Source organism: Anomalospiza imberbis, chromosome 12 (assembly GCF_031753505.1).
Source record: "Anomalospiza imberbis isolate Cuckoo-Finch-1a 21T00152 chromosome 12, ASM3175350v1, whole genome shotgun sequence".
Lineage (NCBI taxonomy): Eukaryota > Metazoa > Chordata > Aves > Passeriformes > Viduidae > Anomalospiza > Anomalospiza imberbis.
Genome location: NC_089692.1, coordinates 628,832 through 648,991, shown reverse-complemented (window position 1 = coordinate 648,991; position 20,160 = coordinate 628,832). Strand labels below are relative to the sequence as shown.

Genomic DNA, 20,160 nt, shown 5'->3' with positions numbered 1-20,160 from the left:
GTGAGGGTCAGACTCTGCTCCCAAGTAACAAGAAACAGGACAAGGGAAAATGGCCTCAGGCTGCACCAAGGGAGGTTTAGATTGGCTATTAGAGAAAATTTCTTCACTAAAAGGGTTGTCAAGGGCCTGTTCAGGGCAGTGATGACTCAAGCACTAAAAGACTTCTGGATATAGCAGTTGGGGATGGGGTTTAGTGGTAGATTTGGCAGGGCTGGGAGAGTAGTTGGACTTCATGATCTTACAGGGCTTTTCCAACCTAAACAATTTTATGACTTAGTGTTCCACTGTGCTACATTCAGTGTCCCTCAGCCTCCTAAGGATGCATTGTTTATCAGCTTTCCTCCTTACAAATTCTTTGTTTGTACAGTGGCAGCTTTTGTGCTTTTTTTTTTCCCTTTGCCTGGAGATATTGGCAGAGCTAATTAACCACAGCATATAAAAGCCTTGTTCTCCAGGGCTGGGTGGTGCTGTCCCAGAGCAGCACCAGTGCCGCCTTGGGGAACGAGCCGAGGGATGGGCTGCCTGAGGATGGGCAGAATGTCTTCACAAAGAGGTACCAGGTTTATTCCAGCAGTGAATACAACTCGTATTCTGGAGGAGCCACGTGTTGCATCCTTCCTTGCTCTGCTCCACAGCCACAGGGATGGCGCAGGCTGTGCTCACAGGCTCACGCGGGTGGGGCACGGTGGATGCTGGTGGATCAGAGGGGATTTGCTGGCTCACCTGTGCCTGTGTGGGCATCAGGGGGACTGTGAGCTGCCTCTGGGTGTGGATGGGTGCATGGGCTCAGGGTGCTGCTCCTTGCATTCACGGAGCTCAGCCACACCTGGGAATCACTGTAGGTGAGGAGAACGGGGAGTGGGAGAGGGGCAGCCATGGGGCAGGCGTGGTTGAGAAGGAAAGGGTCCCCCCTCCAGGTCCAGGCCTGGCCTCAGCCTCTGGCTATGAGCTGTAAGAGACCAGGATTTTTCCACATGCAAAAAATGCAAAAATGCTTGAGGAACTTTAACTTTTTTTTTTTTTTTTTTTTTTTTTTTTTTTTTTTTGGGTCTTTTTTTACTCCTGGACAAATGTCTGCTCCTGACAGGAAACATGACTGGATTGGGTATAAAATGCTGGCGCGGTCCCCGTGTCCGTGTCCCCACGCTCGGCGCTCCGCGGTGGGGTGGCCCTGGGCAGCCTGCAGAGAGGCGGCAGGGAGGGGACACGCAGGGACAGGGCACCAGCGCCGCAGCATGGGTGGGGGTCCCCGGCCCCCTCGCAGCCGTGTCCGTGGGTGCCTGCGTGACCGAGAGGGTGCGGAACGACCCGTGGGGAGGGGACACCCGCCCCTGCCCGGGCACGGGGACAGGGACAGGGACGGGCTGCCCCGGGCTGCTTGCCCCGCTCGTTTGGCCCCTCCAGCCCCAGCTGGTCCCCGCGGGCAGCAGCGGAGCACAGGAGCGGGGCCCTGCGGGAGGGCAGGGCCGGGGGCTGCGCTCCCCCTGGGCTGGGGGGAAGGGACAGGAAAATCGAGACGAAGCAACAGCCTCCAGCTTTTCCCTTCCTCTAATCTTGCTTCACTCCCCTTGCTCCCTCTCCCTCCCTCTCCCCTTTCCCCTCCCTCCCTCTTTCTAATTCCTGCCACTAGCTCGGAGCCTCATTCAGCAGCCGCTGCCGCTGGAGTGTAATAGGCTGAAGATGCTGCCGAGCCCGCTCCGCGGCCACTTGTGAATGGGACTTGCCTGGCGTCCCCGCTCCGCAGGCGGCCGAGGGACGCGGCCAGCCCCGCGGGAGCCGCAGGTGAGCGGGGGAGCCGGGCAGCGGCGGGGGCCGTGCGGAGCGGGGAGCGCTGAGAGCCCCGCCGGGGGAAGGGGACAGCGCAGGGAAGGGCAGGGAAGCGGCGGGGGCTGAGCGTGTGGGCAGCTCGGAAAGGAAAGGAAAGGGGGGATGCTCGCGGGCCCCTCGGAGTTGGCGGGGCCGGGCAGGTGTGCGAGCGGAGCCGAGCGGGGCCGGGCGCGGTGCGGGCGCTGCGGCGGCCGCGGGGCCCCGGGGGCGCGCTCGGCTCTCCGGAGGGAGAAGGAAAACGCTCTGGCAGACGCTGCTTGCTTTTTTTTTTTTTTTTTTTTTTCTCCTGTTTTTTTTTTTTTTTTTTTTTTTTTTCCTCCCTCCCTTCAGTTCTTGCTCGGGGGCGGGGAGGGAGAGGGCGAGCGTTTGGCCGTTTTAAAATGTTCCTCCGGAGAAGCAGATGCCGAAAGCCCCGAAGTGAAAATCTTTTACTTGCGCCTTAGCTCCCAGGCACGAAATGGATATGCAGGAATTAGGAGTGCATGAAATGAAGGATATTCTAGCCAGAATGAAAAAGGCAAAGACTTTGATTTATACCTTTCCCCCTTCTCCTCCCCCCACTTATTTATTTATTTAATTATTTTGCTGGCTTTCAAACGCATTACTATTCACAAGGTACCAAAATGGTATCTGTCTCCAACACGGGCTAGTCCAAAAAGCATTAGACTCCTGGGTGATGCATGCATAAGCACATCCCCAAGGAAGGTAAAATAGATCAGGCTGTGGGTCCCCATAAATACCATTAAGTTCAGAATAAAAGTGCTTCCTGTGCAGCCCTCCGGGAGCACATATAGCAGTCTGACATCATGACACAAGTGCCTTCACCTCCTATAGAAGTCCCCCTTTATTGTCTACTTTTTAAATATTCATTTGGTGAGGAGAGAACCACTATATGCTGGGAGAGCTTCTTTGGAGGCTGCTACAAAGGACAGTGGCTGTGTAACACAGTATTTACCTACCCAGATATCTGTGACAAAGGAACCTCTTTAGTAAACGAGGTCACTAATTCAGAAATTGGCCGTTTATGAGGAGAATGCTCATTTCTTTTTCACGTTCCAATTACTAGCAAGTCCCTGGGAAAGACTTTCTTCCTGTTGATTTGTGATGGTGATACGATAAGGTTTTCACAGACTCCGTGCCTCTCTGTTAAGAAATCCAATGTTTTGAATTATTTAATAATGGAACTGTTGAATAAGAGGCACCGCCGGGCTCAGGGGCAGGGGAGCACGCATTCAGGCGCTGCTGAATGTCTGTCTCCTCCCCCCACCTTGCTATTCCTTCTGCCTCAGTGTTTCCAAAGTCTGTGTGATTCTCCAGGTAAATACTTTGTTCTCTTTTTCCACACTGGCTCACGGATCCCAATGAATAAATTGCCTTTCAGTGTAGAAGTCCTGCAATAATTAACGAGACATCTGCCTCAGCCAGGTCTGTCCGCCGAGGTTTGGAACACAAATCGATGCTTGTGCTCGGTCCTTGGGCTGGTTTTATAAGCAGAGATATGTGCGAGTCCATGGCAGGGGAACTGCAGATGTTTGCTCGGGAGCAGCAGATCCCTGGCAGGGCTGCACAGTTCCTGCGGCCGGGAGAGGGGCAGTGAGAGCAGGGGAAATGAGGAGCAGGGGGTCTGGTCTGAGCCTCATGCCTCAACACACCAGGCGTTCTTGGAGCAGGTTTCTGAGTCTAGAAAAGTCTGTGCTCTAGAAAACAGAAGTTCCTGGCTGCAGTTCAAAAGCAGTTCTCCTGTCTCTTGCAGAAGAACAAAATAAAGTTACAGAACTAAGAACAAGATATTCAGTAAAAGAACTGGAAATACTTTAGGAAAATTTTACCTAAAGGACATCTTTCTTTGGCAGGCTCTTGTTCTTAGGCCCTGAAATAGGATTTTTTTTTTCACTTGAGCCTTGCATATCAGAGAATAAGCATGGACAGAGAATGCTATTTATAGGCTTCTCCACATCAGCTTTAACTTTGTTACAATTCTAAGTGTTGTCTGTCCAAAGAAATCAGTAGGAACTAGATTACTTCATTAGCAGAAATGCTGCTGCAATAGGACATGCCAGGGGATAAGTCATTGCAATTTCTCACAGCAGTTTCAGAGGAAAATATGTATAGAAATATTTGAGAGATAGGGCAGCTAAATTAATTTTTCTTCTGCATAAAAATATGGGGCAACTGTGAAGATTGGAGTGATTTCTGTGATTTATCTGATAAAATGCTTTAAACTGTAACATGTGATTTCAGCTTCAATTAATATGCTATTCTGACAACATCTGACATATTTAATTTAGTGTAAGGAACATATGTGAAGTTCAGAGTTACAGTAGACTGAGACTAGCAATCTTATTTTCTGCAACTGCTGTAATGTAACAGCATAACTTGACAAACAAACCTTTGAGTGATGAGCATTCCACAATAGACACTATTGCTAGCTCAGACATCACAGAAATTTCAAATCATCTCACATTTAAAACTGGCATCTCTTATTTTTGGTGAACTCCCTAACTGAATTTTGAAGCCATTTTGTGAGCTGGATGTTTAGTGAAATATTTCTCTGTGTGAGAAGCAGAGGTCTCATCTGGAATCAATTAATTTGAAACAGCTTAGCAACATACTTCCTGGACTTTGTGTGTGTGTCTGAGTTTTTCTACCAGCATTTTAAGCTAAAATCTCTGTACAATTTCCTATGCCATACCCATTTTTATGCTTTTAATGGCACTTCAGCTTTCATTGTTTCTGTGTTGGGGCCAGCCCAAGGCTTGGGGACAGAAATGACAAGGTGGCCATTGATTTAAGTGGATATTGGGTCGGGCGCTTTGTCTGGGTGAACTAAGAGGACTTTATTGTCATTTTGTGCCATCTGTGTCTTTGTACATCCGATACGTTATCTCTTACTGGTCGAGGAGCACGGTACCCCTTGCTGTGATACACGCTGGACATGGTTTACAGCTTTTTATAGCATTTTAGGAGAAAATGTAGCAGCCCCGTGTCGGGTGTTGACGCTGAGGACTCAGACTTTGAGACAGGCGGTCCGCGGGTGCGTTATCCCCGCGGAAGGAGGGCTCGGATCGCTCCGGGGGCTCCGCGGGGCTGGCGCGGCCGCGCTGCGGCGGGCGGGCAGCAGGGGGCAGTGCTGCCCCGCGCGTTCCCGGAGCCGCTCCCGGTTCCGCGCCGCGCCGGGAGCATCCCGCGGGACGCGGGGCCGGACCCGCCGCCTGTTCCCGGAGCCGTTCCTGGCTGTGCCGCGCCGGGAGCATCCCGCGGGACGCGGGGCCGGACCCGCCGCCTGTTCCCGGAGCCGTTCCTGGCTGTGCCGCGCCGGGAGCATCCCGCGGGACGCGGGGCCGGACCCGCCGCCTGTTCCCGGCTGTGCCGAACCGGGAGCATCCCGCGGGACGCGGGGCCGGACCCGCCGCCTGTTCCCGGAGCCGTTCCTGGCTGTGCCGCACCGGGAGCATCCCGCGGGACGCGGGGCCGGACCCTCCGCCTGTTCCCGGAGCCGTTCCTGGCTGTGCCGCGCCGGGAGCATCCCGCGGGACGCGGGGCCGGACCCTCCGCCTGTTCCCGGAGCCGCTCCCGGTTCTGTGCCCGCGGCGGGAGCATCCCGCGGGACGCGAGGCCGGACCCTCCGCCTGTTCCCGGCTGTCCCGAACCGGGAGCATCCCGCGGGACGCGGGGCAGGACCCGCTGCCTGTTCCCGGAGCCGCTCCCGGTTCTGTGCCGCACCGGGAGCATCCCGCGGGACGCGAGGCCGGACCCTCCGCCTGTTCCCGGAGCCGCTCCCGGTTCGGCACATCCCGCGGGATCTCTCTCCGCGTCCCCGGGGTTTTACAGCCCTCCAGCCGCTGACCGCCTCACCTGCGGCCGCGCGGCACCGTCTTGGCTCTGGCGGAGGAGTTTTGGGATGCTGGAAGTGCGGCTTGTCTGCAGACAGGCTGACTTCACAGCTGGAGGCTGGGCGTGGGATAAGAGCGCGGGCCCATCTCGGGAGGGTTTTTGCTTGCTCTTTCGTTCCTTTTCAAAGGCAGAGACGGTTCATGCCATGCCAAGAGTTCAAAGGCAGGAAAAAAAAATGATACAGTGAAACAAAATGTATTTCTTTCAGAGATGTTATCAGGTTTGAGAGCTCTTATAAAGACATCCCTGACAGGAGAAAAAACCAACCAAACAAACAAAAACAAACAAACAAAAAAAAAAAAACAACCCACACAATGAAACAATCACATATTAAGCCAAATTGGACTAGTTTTATCTGTTCATATCCAGGTCAGTGGAGCTCACAGCTGAAGGCCTGAGAAAAGCAAATTAGCCCAAATCACTTCCATATATCCTGCAGAACCCTGGAATACAAAAGATGTTACTACTCACAGAATTACAGAATGGTTTGGGTGGGAAGGGACCTTAAAGCTCATTTCCTTCCACCCCCTGCCATGGGCAGGGACACCTTCCACTACTTCAGGCTGCTCCAAAGCCCATCCAGGCTGGATGCTGACCAGCAAGGACATATATGATCATATAGATTTGGAATGGTTGCAGGCATGGGAAGAGCCTTATTCCAGCTGCCGCCTTCTTCATTCAGATGTTCCTCTAGACATCCTCTTTGGGGTGTTCCTACAGACTGGATCTTTGATTTGACTCAGACCAGCCACATTGCTTTGTGTAAGAAGGATATACCATAAATAACAGTGCAGAACTCTACAAAATTGCAAACTTGCACTGGGTGCAGCCAGAAAAGTCCATTATGCACCTAATCCAAGTTCTTGCCTACAACAAAGCCAGGCAGCACAGTGCCATGATAGCTGTCCAGTTTCCTGTCAACGGCCTGAGAGAGACTATTAGGAATTATCTTGGGAAAACAACCCTCGGTGAGAGTGTCAGTGGCTCCTGCACAGGAGGGCACATTTCCTGCGCAGGAGTCCTGTCAGTGCCCATCCTCTGTGCTGCGGGGCAGGGAACAGCCCTTCAGCTGCTCCCTGCGCTCAGGCTGGGAGGAAACTTCGAGCTGCCAGTGCTGCTCAAGGCCCTCCCGAGAAGATCCCGCACGGCAGGGCCAGCGGCCGTGCCTCCCGGTGCCTCCATCAGCGGAGCCAGCGGGAATTCAGCCGCTAGTGAGTGGAGCCGGCAGCCGTGCCCGGAGGAAGGTGACATTAAGGCTCTTTTTGCCGGGCAAAGGCACCGGGGCTCCTCTCGTCACGGCTCGGGTGCGGTGGCTCCCAGGCACGCCCGTCCCTCCGAGCTCTGCTGGCTCCACCAGCCAAAACTGAGCTCCTCGGTTTTGAAGTGCTGGCTTAAGCGAATTCTAAGGGGGTTTTGTGTGTGTGGTTGGTTGGTTTTTTTGTGGTTTTTTTTTTTTTTTTCCTCCAAAGTTTGGCAATGAGTGAGAGCCCTCTCCCTTCTGAATCAGCAAGAGTTCATCAGAATTCTTAATTGGAATGCAATGGCAGGCAGAGTTGGAGTAGTAGAAATCAATGTAAATGGATTAAAAGAAAAGGACCAAGTAACTGACTGTAAAAAGGGAGCCAGAGTGATTGGTGAGCAGTGCAGCAAGAGGTTTCCAAACGTAATTCATTATTACAATGATGTTTAATGTTCATCAACAGGTAGACTGTAGCTACATTATAGATACACTAACAGAAACTGTGGATCACGGAGCATGATAACGCAGACAAAATTGGACAGGACTTTGATACGTGAATGTCAGCTGTAGGAAATGCCTGACTAGACAGTAATTGCAATTAAGGTTTCATTCAGTGGTGTGGCTGCAGGCTGACACTGTTGCTGTGAGCCCCCAGTAATACTGTGAGGACACCAGCCTGTGCAGGGAAACACTGGAAAGATGAGCAGGAGGCATTTTATTCAAACAGCCTTGAAAACAGAGTTTTTGTGTCTGTGAGCTGCAGAGCACTGAGCATTTAGCTCCCCTGTCTTTGTATGGTGCAACTGGTGCAGGTTTTTGTGCCTTTGAGCAAGCTCAGCTCGAGCTCAGCCTGGCTGGGTCAGGTTTGTCCCTAGATCCTGTCCTCCAAACCCAGACGGGCAGTAAATCAGTGCTGCGCCCTCTCACAGCCCCACTCCCTGCCACATGAGCCCCTAAGCACACAGTCTGTGCTGGCCTGGGAAGCCAAATCCCATTGAAGGGCTGATTCTTCTGCCCCCCATTTTAGTGCTCTTACATCAGCTATTCCAGGTGAGAGAGTCAGGCTTAAGGTTAAACTGCTGCCGTATAAACTCTGGTTCAACATAATTTTGATCCCAGTGAGGTTGCTGATATATACTTTTAAATAAAATCAAACATCAGAAACACATTAATTGGTCTCAGTGGTTAAGTTAAATAGTTAAATACATGCATACATATCATTCTGCCACAGCTAAGTCATTAGTTCAGTGGAAAGCAGAAATGATGGCTCTATTGGAATCAGGAGACTAAACCCTATTTCCATTAATGCTAACTGTTTTATTAATACATGCATGTGTCAGCATTAAGTAATAAATTTAAATGGTCTGGCCCTTCTTTAAAGTAATTATCTCACAGATCTTGGCTGCTGAACGAATAACTCTGTTACTCCTTTCATCTTTTATCAACTACAGTTTTTTGGGTTTTGTTTTTGGTGTTTTTTTTCGTTTGAGTTTTTTGTGTGTGTGTGTAGACATTGCAAGGCAAACGAAAGAAATAGACCTTGTGCAAAGTTGGCTGGCATTTGAACCATTTATAGAGGTGACTGGAAAACTTTGCTGGAAGCAACAGGTAAAAATTGCAACCTTTATATTGCTCAAAGAAAATGCCATTCAGAAAGTTTATCCCTAATTTTTGGACATAGTTTAATTTGATAAAGAGATTCCTGAGGCAAATACAGGACTTTGAATGGCATTTAGAAATTAAGAAGGTCTCATTAGAATAGAAAACACAGTTGAAATGTTGGATTCAATTGCAGGATTCAATCTCACCCTCCTCAGAGCAGTGGTCCCTTCAGAGACGTGACCACACACTGGTGCAGTTAAGGATTTCTCAGCATCACTCATCTCATGGTAGATCATTCAAGACAAGGTTTTAGTGCATTTCTTGCTTTCAGGGCACTTCCTGTTCAGGCAGGAATGGCTGTGAACTGTTTTCCAGGAAGGAGCAATACTTGAGCAGCTGAATGCTGCCAGGTTAATTCAGCAGGTCCAGTGCACTGATCGAACCCTCCCGGTTCCATACTGCATGAGCCACAGGGATCAGCAGCTAGGTGGAACTCAGAATCACGCCAAAATTTATCCAGTGCACACAGAGAACAGACATTTTTTTATGATAATTGTTCCTTCCCATTCTCTTTCAGGATATTTTTCTTGCAATTGAAATTCCAGAGATCTTCAATATTTCACATTAGTGAAAAGTCACTGTTCATTCACAGTTTCAAACCCAATTTCTCCAGACGCAAGAGGTTCCAAAATTTTGAAAAGCAGCTGAATAATAATTTTACTTGGGGCTCTGATTCAAATAGAAAATTTTGTCCAGTGCTGATAGTTGCCTTTTTATTTGTTACTGTTCCAATTATAGCTTGTATAGCTGGGAGAATATGGCTGATTAGTATGCATTTCAGTTCTTTTTAACACGGTGGCAATTTCCATAGCATTTCTCTTTCTAAAGCAAGAAGAAAACAGAGCAGGCAGTGGCATTTGCATGCAAACAATTTTTCATTTACATACAAAAGGGCTGATTAGGTAGCAATACATGTGGCTGTGGGTCAGACAGCCTGTAGGTCATAATTGCTTTTTCTGTCCTTAAAATTATGAATTTTATAATATTTATATGAAAAAATGATACTCATCAATTCATTATGTTCATGTTTCAAGTATTGAGTTACAAATCCTCTTAGAGATCTCTAGCTTTCTGTGGTGCTTTGGCTACAGCCCTGTAAGTGAAACTGGTTTTAGCTGATCCCTTGCTCAGTGCTTCCCAACCCAGTGCTGCAGGTCACAGTCCACTGCCCTCGACAAACAAAGCTGATTTGGAGCATTCAGAGCTAACTGGGGCATCTGCATGCCCTGGCTCACAACGAACCATGCACAGCAGCTGAGGCTGATGTCTCTGTGCCCTTGGCGTCCTGCCTGTGCTCCTGACCTTGGCTTGGGGTCTCTCAGGTTCCTGCACCTTCAGCTGGAGTTCACTCACCTTGCTGAGGTGTGTATGAGGTTCCGTGCCCCTCAGTTTGTCAGATCCTGCTCTCCCTGTGCAGCTCCAAATCTAATATTCAGTGAACATTTCACCCCCAGACTTTCCCACTTTGCAATGCAAACTTTGCTCTGCCCTGCCATAACCTCACCTTTAGCAGGTACAGCAGCCTCTTCTGACCTTTCTTTTTTAATTTTCATATTTCTCCTTGAATCAGCCAGCTCCACTTTTGTTCAAAAGTGGAGACATTCTCCTCAGCTTCTTTGAGTCAGGCTTATCCAACATTTGCCTTCTCCTCTGACTCTTCCTACTCCCTGAATTAAGCAAGGTTTCCCTGTCCAGCCTACAGGGCAATCACACCCCTCACTACAAGCTTGGAGCTGATGTCCAGTGACCTTCTGCTGACATTATTTCACTTTTTGGATCCAACAGCAAAAGCTCATTTGTCTGTGTATTTGTCTCAGCAGATGTCCAAGTGCTGGGAGCAGTTAAAATTAAGTCTCGGTGCATTCAATGACTTCAATAATTATTTACTTCATGACAAAGAAAACCCCACATTGAAATGAGGCAAGAGCGTGATCTGAGAAATACCTGAGCACTCTCCTGAGAGAGGAAGTGGGAACCAGCCCTGCTGCCTCACTAGAGAAGTACAATATGCAGCTGTCACAGGGAACTGGGACATGATGAACTCCATGGAAAAGGTAGCACAAGGATTCACTCCAGGCTGCAGTGATGTGCTGTCATTCTGGAGCATCACAAATTACCAAATTTGTGGTGGCTGCTGGCTTGGGCTTTAAAGGAGCAGTCAAAACACATGAGGAAAATTGAAAGTCAAAAGTCAGATTGCTAGGTTTTTTCCTCATGGCATGGACTCAACGTTGAGTTCCTCCTTATTGTGCCCTTCAGCATGGATTTGTACTTTTGGAAGGCACTGGAAATATCCACCTTGGTTAATACATGGTCAGAACTTTGTTACTGTGGTTAGTAGCCTTTTAAAATTATTTTATGAGCAGGCAAGTTTAAGCTGTTTATCTGATGTCTGCATCTCCTGGTTAAATTCAGACTGGTGAACCTGATCTGAAGCAGAGAAGTGGTGCTGGAGTCCATGGGGCTATTCGCTGACACTGGGATTACTGAGCAGCACCCTTGATGTGGCACTTCAGGGAGTTTTGGTGGTTACACTGTGTTTGTGTTTGAGTTTAGATGGAGTTGTGCATCCCAGGGCTCAGCCAGGTTTTGGTCCTACCAGTGTTAGGAATACTCTCAATATTCCATCAAATGGATGAAATTGCATTAATATGTGTTTAATTATCCAATCAAGTTGAAATGAGTTGGGTTGAAATAAGCAATTCTGCAGAGGAAGTGCCAGCTCTCAGATCTACCAAGATCTACCAAGATTTGCCATTGCTCGTTGTCCTGACCTTGGCTTTTTCAGGATGAGCTGGAGATCAGGGGGGATGTTCCTGGAATTTCTGCCTTCCAGGCATCCTGAGGGCTCCTACCAGACTGCAGTGTCCCCCATCACTGAGGGACTGCGTGCAATTCTGTATTTTGATCACAGAGCTGTGAAATCCTGCTTGTAACTATCCCCACAAACAGTCTAGGGAACAGCTCAGCCTTTATGGTATTTCCCTTCAGAAATGAGCAAACAGCAAGTAATTTCTTGGAAGTTGTACATTTTAGGAGAGCTACCAAAACTCAGGACTTTTAACTTCTATTTACTTTTTTCCCCCCTATATTTACAGAAGGTCATTGATACTTTATTAAGAAAATAATGTAAATGAAATTAATCATGTCTATGAAAGACTTTTGCATTTGTATTTAGTCATTTTGCCTACTGGAGGAGAGAAGGAGAATGTTTTTGCCTAGAGGCATCTCCCATCTGGAAATCACATCCATTTTTACTAGAAACGAAATAATTCAAAATAACGTGGAGTAAAGCTTGTGTTTTAACTGTTTCCATGTTCTTTAAAGAATACTATATTTAACCCATAATTGCCTTGGGCATTTTATTACTCTGAGTTAATGAATGCTAATTTCTTGTAGAATTGGAGATCAGCAGCTCCTCCTGTAACACTTTTTCACTGGTGTTACCAGGAGTGTTTGCTCAAAGAGGAAGGTTTCTCATTTCTCATGTTAGTTATATGTGCAGCTCCTTTGGCTTAATGGAAAATGCATAAAATTGTGTGTACATTGACTCCTTTTCTCATTCTTACTAATTCATTATACACATTTCCCCTCTGGGCTTTACAGAAGGCCCCAAGTTTTATTTTCCAACAAATCAGAAACATCCCAAATTTTTAAGACCTTATCAAGCATTTTAATGTAAATATATGAATTTCCATCTACATCCTCATGCCCTAAAATAATTTGCCTGCTATCTAGGGGAAGGCAGGCATGCTCGTTATGCTTTTTGCAGCCTGTATCCTGTGAATTGAGATGTCACTCTGCATGACAGGGATCCTTTCCCCAGCTGTGCTGTGAAGGACAGATGTCTTTCTGCCATGAAAGACCAGAAAAGTCCTGTTGCAGAGCTGTTTTTGCCACATCTCAGTAGTCTGGTGAGGTCATTTCTATCATCCATGCAACTGCTGCTAAAATTAGGGGTGTATCCATGGCTGTGTTGTTGGAGCTGTGTAGGGAACCGAGGGAGAGATTGCTATATATTAATTATGACTTCTAATTATGTCCTCTTAGTAACCTCCTCATGTCCCGAAAGAATCTTAGAATGAATGAAGAGGAGCCTAATTCCTCATTTATGTGGAGGAATTCTCTCAGTAATCATATTCAGAATGGCAAATCAGCCGAGAGCACAGTGTCTGCATTGACTGGTTTCTGTTTTTCTGCAGGCAGCATGACCAGGGCTTTGACTTGATCATGGCACAGATTAATTCATCCAGGTGCTCGTATCTGAGGAGAGGTGAAGGCTTAAATCTACTTGATTTTCCTGTTGAGGAGTGTTCTTTCACCTGACTAGGGAAGTCTGTGCCCACTCCCATTTCTTTTGGGGGGTATTGTTGGGAAGCATGGATGTGATGAAATCTCTTGTACTACCAAGGCAAACCCCTTTGCTTCTCAGCAGCATTTTTATGTCTCAGTACCATGCCATCCAAAGAGCAGCTCCCAAAAAATGCTTTTGAGACAGGTTGACCTGACTGGGAAATAATTTCACCTTGTTTAGAAGAAAGAGGTTCAGCCTTTCAATGAACAGCCCATCAAGTCTGGTACAGGGATCCTCCTGGACCTGCCATGCCTCCTGTGCTCCTTCTGGAACAGCATTCCCAAATGATGCTGTGGGGCTCACTTGGGAATGCCAGAACACTGCCTGCAGTCTGCCGCTGGTGCCAAAAGGGTTAAACCCCGTGTGGGCCAGCTATCTGTGTGGAGCTGCAAACAGCCTCAATCGACATCAAAAAGGGACTGCAGCGACTCCTTGATCAAAGCTCAGGTAATTTAATTATTTGCCTTCATGAATCAAGGGGGCCTTGAACAAGCTCGGGATGCCTGGATATTAGAATATGGGAAATTTATTGTTGCACTCCTTCTAATGTTCCAACATCAAAGAGAGCCTGTTCCTATAAACAAAGCCGTGGGAAGTCAAAGAATTCAAGTAAAAGCTGATGTGAAGAGACTCCGTTTTCGAAGGTCTTTGTAAGCTGGAGATTAAGATGACTCCTGTGGGGTGAGGTATTTACCACTGTGATTCTTTGTGTCTGTTTTATGTAAGAACACATCTGTCCCACGCTGAAATGCGCAGCTCCCGCTCCTGTACAGCCACTTTAGTTGCCGTTGTTTTCCTCAGTTTTGGGCGATGTTTCGCTTTTTGGGTTGCAGCTCGCTCTGTGCCAAGCTCTGAGTGGCTCTCTGACCACGTCACGCTATCAAATTCCAATTAGCACGTCGCAATTAGACTGGGCACCCCTGTGCGGGGGCGGCGGCTCCCGCAGCATCCCGGCCCAGAGCCGGGATAAATCCCGGGAGGGGAGCGCAGCTCAGTCCGAGCGCTCCCCGAGCTCTCACAGCGGCGCCGATAGCTCACAGTTAACGAGGCGAAAATGGACTGGCATTTTTAAAAAGCCAGCCGCAGACGAGAAGCTTCTGCTGCCACCAGAATGGATCCTCCACCCGCAAAACTAAATGTCGCTTTATTTCTGGGAGAGATGAACTCCCTTGTATCTTTCCCTTCTCGTCTCATTTTAACGCTCTCTTTTCTCGGTCTGCCAAATTTTCTTTCGCAGCTGGGGCCTGACCCCTGTTGTTTCCTTGTTCATGGAGCAAACATAAAATACTAGAATTTCTTCTGGTAAGTGCCAGCCTCGGTGTGTGTGTTGTGTGTTTATGTGCTACGTCATTTCTGCATAAAAGCTCTCTCCTTGCCTGTGCTGCCTTGGTGTTGGATGCATTTTATTCACAACCTGCACCAGTCCTGTGTGAAGCTGCTGCTGAAGGCAGTGAGATGTCTCTGTGCTTCCTCGTGTCTCAGCAGGAGCCAAAATAAATTAGTGGGAGACAAATCAGCAGAGAGGAAACAAATGCAGCCACTAAGTGCAGTGACAAATGTTTCTGAGAATGATATAAAAGTTATCTAAATAGAAAATAACAGTGGCGCATTCCACCTGCTTGTATTTACCTGTGAAATAAGAGTCACAGATTTCTAATGATGCAGATCCTTTTACAAATGAAATTTTTTTCTTTAAAAATGCGATGGAAATATTTTAGAGGAAGGGCTGCAAAATGCAAAATATGATAAATAAACTGCTTAATTATTTTATACAACACAGTGAATAATTAAGATAGCAATGCAGTATTCTGCAGCTCACTGGTAAGGAGCTCTACAGAGAATTTTGTATAACATGGTGAGGGGATGCTTGGAGCGATGTTCCTCTGCTTGGTGTAAAGGTGTAGCCTTCATCTATTGATTAACTATAGAACAGTTCTATCAGCTCTGTGCATATCAGTTCCCTACAGATCACAGAATTTAATCAACTGAGCTCCATTTTAGAGACATTTCAAATTCCTAGAACAAAACCCAGGCAACTGTTATTGGAAGATTGTTTAATTTGAAACTTCTAAAACCCTTGGGTCCCATTTTTCAGTTTCTTTAATTTGGACAGGGAACTTTTAAGCCTGAAAGACCTTGCTTTTAATTTCCATTAACTAAACATGGTCAGTTTATTACCAGGTGAAAATCTTATTCCTTATTTTCTGCGAAGTCAACCACAGAAAGGTGATTATTTCACTCAAGGGAAGTTGCTTGGTTAGGATTTCCGGTAGCATCCAAGACAGCCAGGCAGGATTGCCAAAAAGTTTTCCAGGCCAGGCTGGATGGGACTTGGAGCAACCTGATCTTGTGGAAGGTGTCCCTGCCCGTGGCAGGGGATGATTTTTAGGATCCTTTCCACCCCAAAGCATTCCATGATCCTGTTGGAGAACACGCACCCCTCCTGGATGTCAGTCACAGAGTTCCTGTGAGTTCCTGGTGCCAGCAGGGGTTTCTGGCAGCCCCAGTGTGTGCCCCAGAGCTCTGAGGCTCCGTGGGCAGTGGATGATGCAGTGGCAGAGCTCATGGTCTTGCCATTACCAGAGGAGGAGGAATTGATTAGCAATAACACACTTCATTAACACTGCACTTTCTCAATCATTGTAATTGTGGCTCTTCCCCTAAAACATCAAGTGGATCAGGTTTTGTTTCAACCAAATCAATCTAATGTGTTAGAATTTACATAATTTCCTCTCATTTCGTTTATGGAGCAGCAGGAATTTTAATTTGCATTGTCTGTATAGTCTATAATCAAAGTGTTAAGAGCACAAGGTTTATTCATTATGTATGGCATGTGGTGACAAATTTGCATAATGGGCCACATCTTGCTGAAATGTTCCTTCTTTCCCCACACCCACCTTGGCAATTTTGTCTATAAGTGATTTTCTATAAACCTGGTAATTCAATTACACAAGACTTTGAGTCCCTTGGAATATTTAGTGGGGATAAGTATCCCTATTAAAATTAAGAAGTGGATAAAAGATCATCCTGAAAGATGACAAGGGCTAAGGGAAATCCTTGAAAACTGGGCTGTGTTTCCTGATTTAGAGAGAAAGCTGATATAAACCCATTGTTGCTGTTGCTGTGGAGTGAAGATGGACAGAGTACAGAATAGAAAGGTGCCTTTTATGTTTGTTTAGTGGCAATTCTTACATAGACTCCTTCCTATGAAATTGTCAGGTCTAAGTTAGGGACTAAAAAGCCATTAAGCAATTAAGGTGCTGTAAATGAAAACCTCCATCATAGACTATTTTCTGCCAAGGCCAACAATTGCTTTATGAAAATGAAGTGCTTAGCACAACTTAATTTTTTAAATAGAAGATTATTATATTTTAGCACTTAGAGAAAAAAATGTAGGAGCTAAAAATATTATCTAAATGAGGGATGTAATGCATCCTTTGGTTTGGATACCCAGGCCCTTCATGGAGCATCTCAGAGCATAAGAGTTCTCATTTAGATCTTCACTTGGTGAGTTTTGGATGTGGCACAGTTTCATTCTCCCTTTTGCTGCCTGAGGATAGTCAGACTAAAATGTAGGAATTTACACTTATTTCTATTTTATCCAGCTATCTTACAATCCAACAGTATAAACAATATCTTCTATATACTAACATGAACAGAAATTCAGATAGTACAAGATTTATCTACCTTTGATCAAAGCAAAGCTCCTGACAGAAATGCAGAACATCTTTAGATGACAGCCACGCTCTGTATAAGAGAGTACATGGACAGGTGTTTCAGTTCTTTTAGGAAACATTCATACAGATAATTTTGTTAGCACATCCTCAAATCCCTCATCTGAGGTGAAGAGTTCAAAACTCCCAAAGTGCATTGTATTATTTTAGCTAAGAAAAGGGGCTGTGGGTGTAGTACATGCATGATGACTTGTGTTTGCAAGTTATGTAAGGAGAGGAGCAGACACAAATCTGACATTTGAATCATGAATCTTTCAATCTCTGCTTGAAACTGGAGTGAAACTTTGACAAGGCTGTTGGCACCCAAAGTCTGCCAAAAGGCTTTTAAACAGAGTTCTGTCACTGTGGATGCAGCAACTGCACACAGGAAAAGGAGAGGGAGCACTCTGAGTTCACATTACCAAAGTTTTAAGAATAATGCCTAGAGAGAAGGTTGCTCAGTTGGTTTAGAGAGGTGCAAAAGACAAATGTAAAGCCACTTAGCCTTTGAGAGAAAGAAAATCCCAGGAAAGGGGAGGCTCATTTTGCACTGGGTTCACCACTAAAAGGTCCTATTAAGGTGATTAAGCTGTAACACTCTCAAGCCCTAAGAGTGGTCACTTTTTTTCCCAGCTTTTCTCAGAAGTTGCTGTATGTGCTGCAGTCTTTGAAAATGCCATCTCCCTCTGCTCTCCAGCTCCTCTGGCAAGACCTCTCTTGCCTACTTTCCATCTTTTTACATGCTTACTTATTTTCCTGCCATTTCTCCATGTCCATTAAATGCTGTTTAAAAATCTGAAAGGATCTCCCAAGGTTTACAGAGAGAGACACATAGAAAGGGCAAGTCAGTCTTGGGTGTCTCTTTGCCCAGCCATATTCTCAGGGATAAACGATGTGTGTGCTCAGGATTCACATCCTTAGAGTGCTCCTGGATGACCTTCAGAGGTGGGAATGAGGGAGTGTGTACAGTTTTTTTAATTGTTTCCCAACCCCATACCCATTTTGGGCAGTTGCAGGCACCCCCAACTGATCTTGGGAGCCTTGCAGAATGTTCTTGTAAAATTGAAATATCTCTTGAACCACACCAGGTTCTGGAATCTGCCCAAACATCAGCACATCTCGCTGGTGATTAAGCACCAGCTGAAAAAACACCCAAAATTTGGAATGTCCCCAGAGCTCCTGCTGGCCACCAGCAGGGAGCCAGCCTGTCCAGGTGAGAATTGCTGTCCCCTAAAGACCAAGGGAAAACAGGGAAAAGTTGAAATATGGGAAGGGGCATGTATTAGGGGAAATACCAGTTCATCCCATCCAGGGACATGCCCTCTCTGGGAAACTGCAGCTGGAGGCTGGAGGAACCAGGAGCAGCTCTGTATTTGTATTAAAACAGGGAATTAAACCTGGGGGGAACCACGAGCAGCCCTGCATTTGTATTAACACAGTGATTTAAACCAGCCAGGTCAGCTTGGGTAATCTCAGTCAGCAGCAGCACCTCTGAACTGGCTCTGTCCTCTTTCTAGGAGAATCTGAGCTGCTGAAGTCTGAACAGTGCACTCAGCCTGCTGCTGCCATGAGAATGAAATGCAATAGTCAGGGCAATATATCTTAACCCAGCCCAGCAGCTCCTGGCTGCTGCAGGTGCTATCGCTCCCAGCCCGCTCCCTCCAATTTCAGATACAGTTTTTCTTGTCCATGGCTTCAGCAGCTGTCATGTAGATCAGGCTCCAGCCCAAATCTCTGTCTGTGGCACGCTTAGTGAATAAGAAAAATGTGTTTTACAACTCAGTGTGAGAGATGAAAGCCAAATCAGATAAAGTTAAAATGTTTTACAAGTTTAGCGAGTTGTCTCTTGAAATGGCTACAGAACTTGGGCAGCCACTAAAACAAAATGTACATGAATCAGCTGAAATAACAGCTATTTGTTGTAAATGCTGTAATGTACAATTAAACATGACCACTTTTATTTTAGTGAAAGGCTATAGCTAATCCAATTAGAGAAGTGCCTAGATTAGGGTAATTAAAAGACCAACTGCACCTACTTCAAGGGGATGCTTCATCTTTTACTCAGATGTGGTTTGGACAAGACTTAGGCAGGCTTGGGTCACTCACTGGGGTTGTTTTTCAATTTGTACTCTTCTTTTGGAACATGGAATGGGATTTTTTTTTTTTAATAGTATCATCCAGGGCTTTTACATTGCAAATATGTTCTTCTTCCAGAGTCTGTGCTTCTTGATTTCTTAAGCTCTGTTCTTATGGCTCTTTAGGTTTTTCTTCTTCTAGAGCGCATCTGGGGTTTCCTATACTCAAACTTGTACGCTGCTTACATGTGATGGTGTTTCAGGAGCTGCACCTTTTCAATGTCTTTCTTTGCCTGCCTGAGTCGAAGTCTAGAAATTCCTGGCATTCTTTTTTTATTCGGTGGTGCACAGAGGCAATTTCTTTGATAATTTACATGGTAAGATAGAAGTGAAAGTAGAAACCCCTTGTCTTAAGTGCCATTATTTATAGTGTGCTTTGAAACTCTTAAAAATATTGGTGTTGATAGCTGTCAATGGAACTAGATCTGCTGCAAATAGACAAAATGTTCCACTAATGGTTCTTTCGCTCCTTGATCCTGTTTCAATCCAAGGACTATACAAAAAAAACCAAAAAACCAAAAAACAAACAAACAAACAAAAAAAACCAGTGGGCTTAGACCTATTAAAACCTATTAAAACCTATTTAATAGGTTTTTGGAAACAGTTTTTAATCAGGGAAAAGATCAGCAATATGACACTGCCAGCTCGAGAGGAAAAATGAAATGTCTTGTACCTGAAATACGTGCTACAAGTCTTTGTGAAGCAATGGCTGTATTTTTACCCCTGCCTGATTAGATTTTATAAATATCCTGCCGTGTTCAGGTGTGTTCTCATCTGCCCATCAGCAGTGCAAGGCTGTGCTCCCCTCGCAGCTGCCAAGCAGCCAGCAGCTGTTAATGACAGCACTGGGATTTTTGGCACCTTTTTTACACCGCACTGACTCGTGCTCACAGGGTAATTATCTCTCGGCTCTGCTCTGTGACACTGAGCACAGCGTGTGCATCGCTGCTCCTTCCAGAAATTTCCCAAGGATTTCTTATTATTTGAGGGGAAAAGGACCTTCCACTCCATATATGATTCATGCAGGGGTATTACCAATACCAGTTCCTTGTTTCTCTTTTCTGAAATGCTTTCAGTGAATTTTGGGCAGGTTACAGCATTGGGATAGGGGATGATAAGCAACTTTGGATATTCTTGGATATCAAAGGAATCCTGGCACATATTTGTGTGGAAGGCATTAGAATTTTGAGGATGGTTAATAGGGTTAAATGCAGTCAAAGGCAGATATCATGGAGGTGTTGTACCTAAAGTCTTTGTTTCATGTAAAGTTTGACCCTGCAGGAAGCTCTTTATGGGCTCCATCATAAGAGCTGAAATATAAAATAGACTGAGCAG

At 46.3% G+C, this 20,160-nt stretch overlaps 1 protein-coding gene across 2 annotated transcripts in view; it reads left to right on the top strand.

Moving 5' to 3' along the window:
* Positions 1 to 1,602: 1,602 nt before the first annotated feature.
* CDH11 (cadherin 11) overlaps positions 1,603 to 20,160 on the top strand; it is an 82,396-nt gene continuing 63,838 nt past the window's right edge. The window contains exon 1 of one of the 2 annotated variants that reach the window (XM_068202436.1): positions 1,603 to 1,782. The gene's annotated coding sequence lies outside the window, so the exon portion shown is untranslated. Of the gene's footprint in view, positions 1,783 to 14,085; positions 14,280 to 20,160 lie in introns of those variants that run through there. The other variant, XM_068202437.1, reaches the window with a different exon arrangement.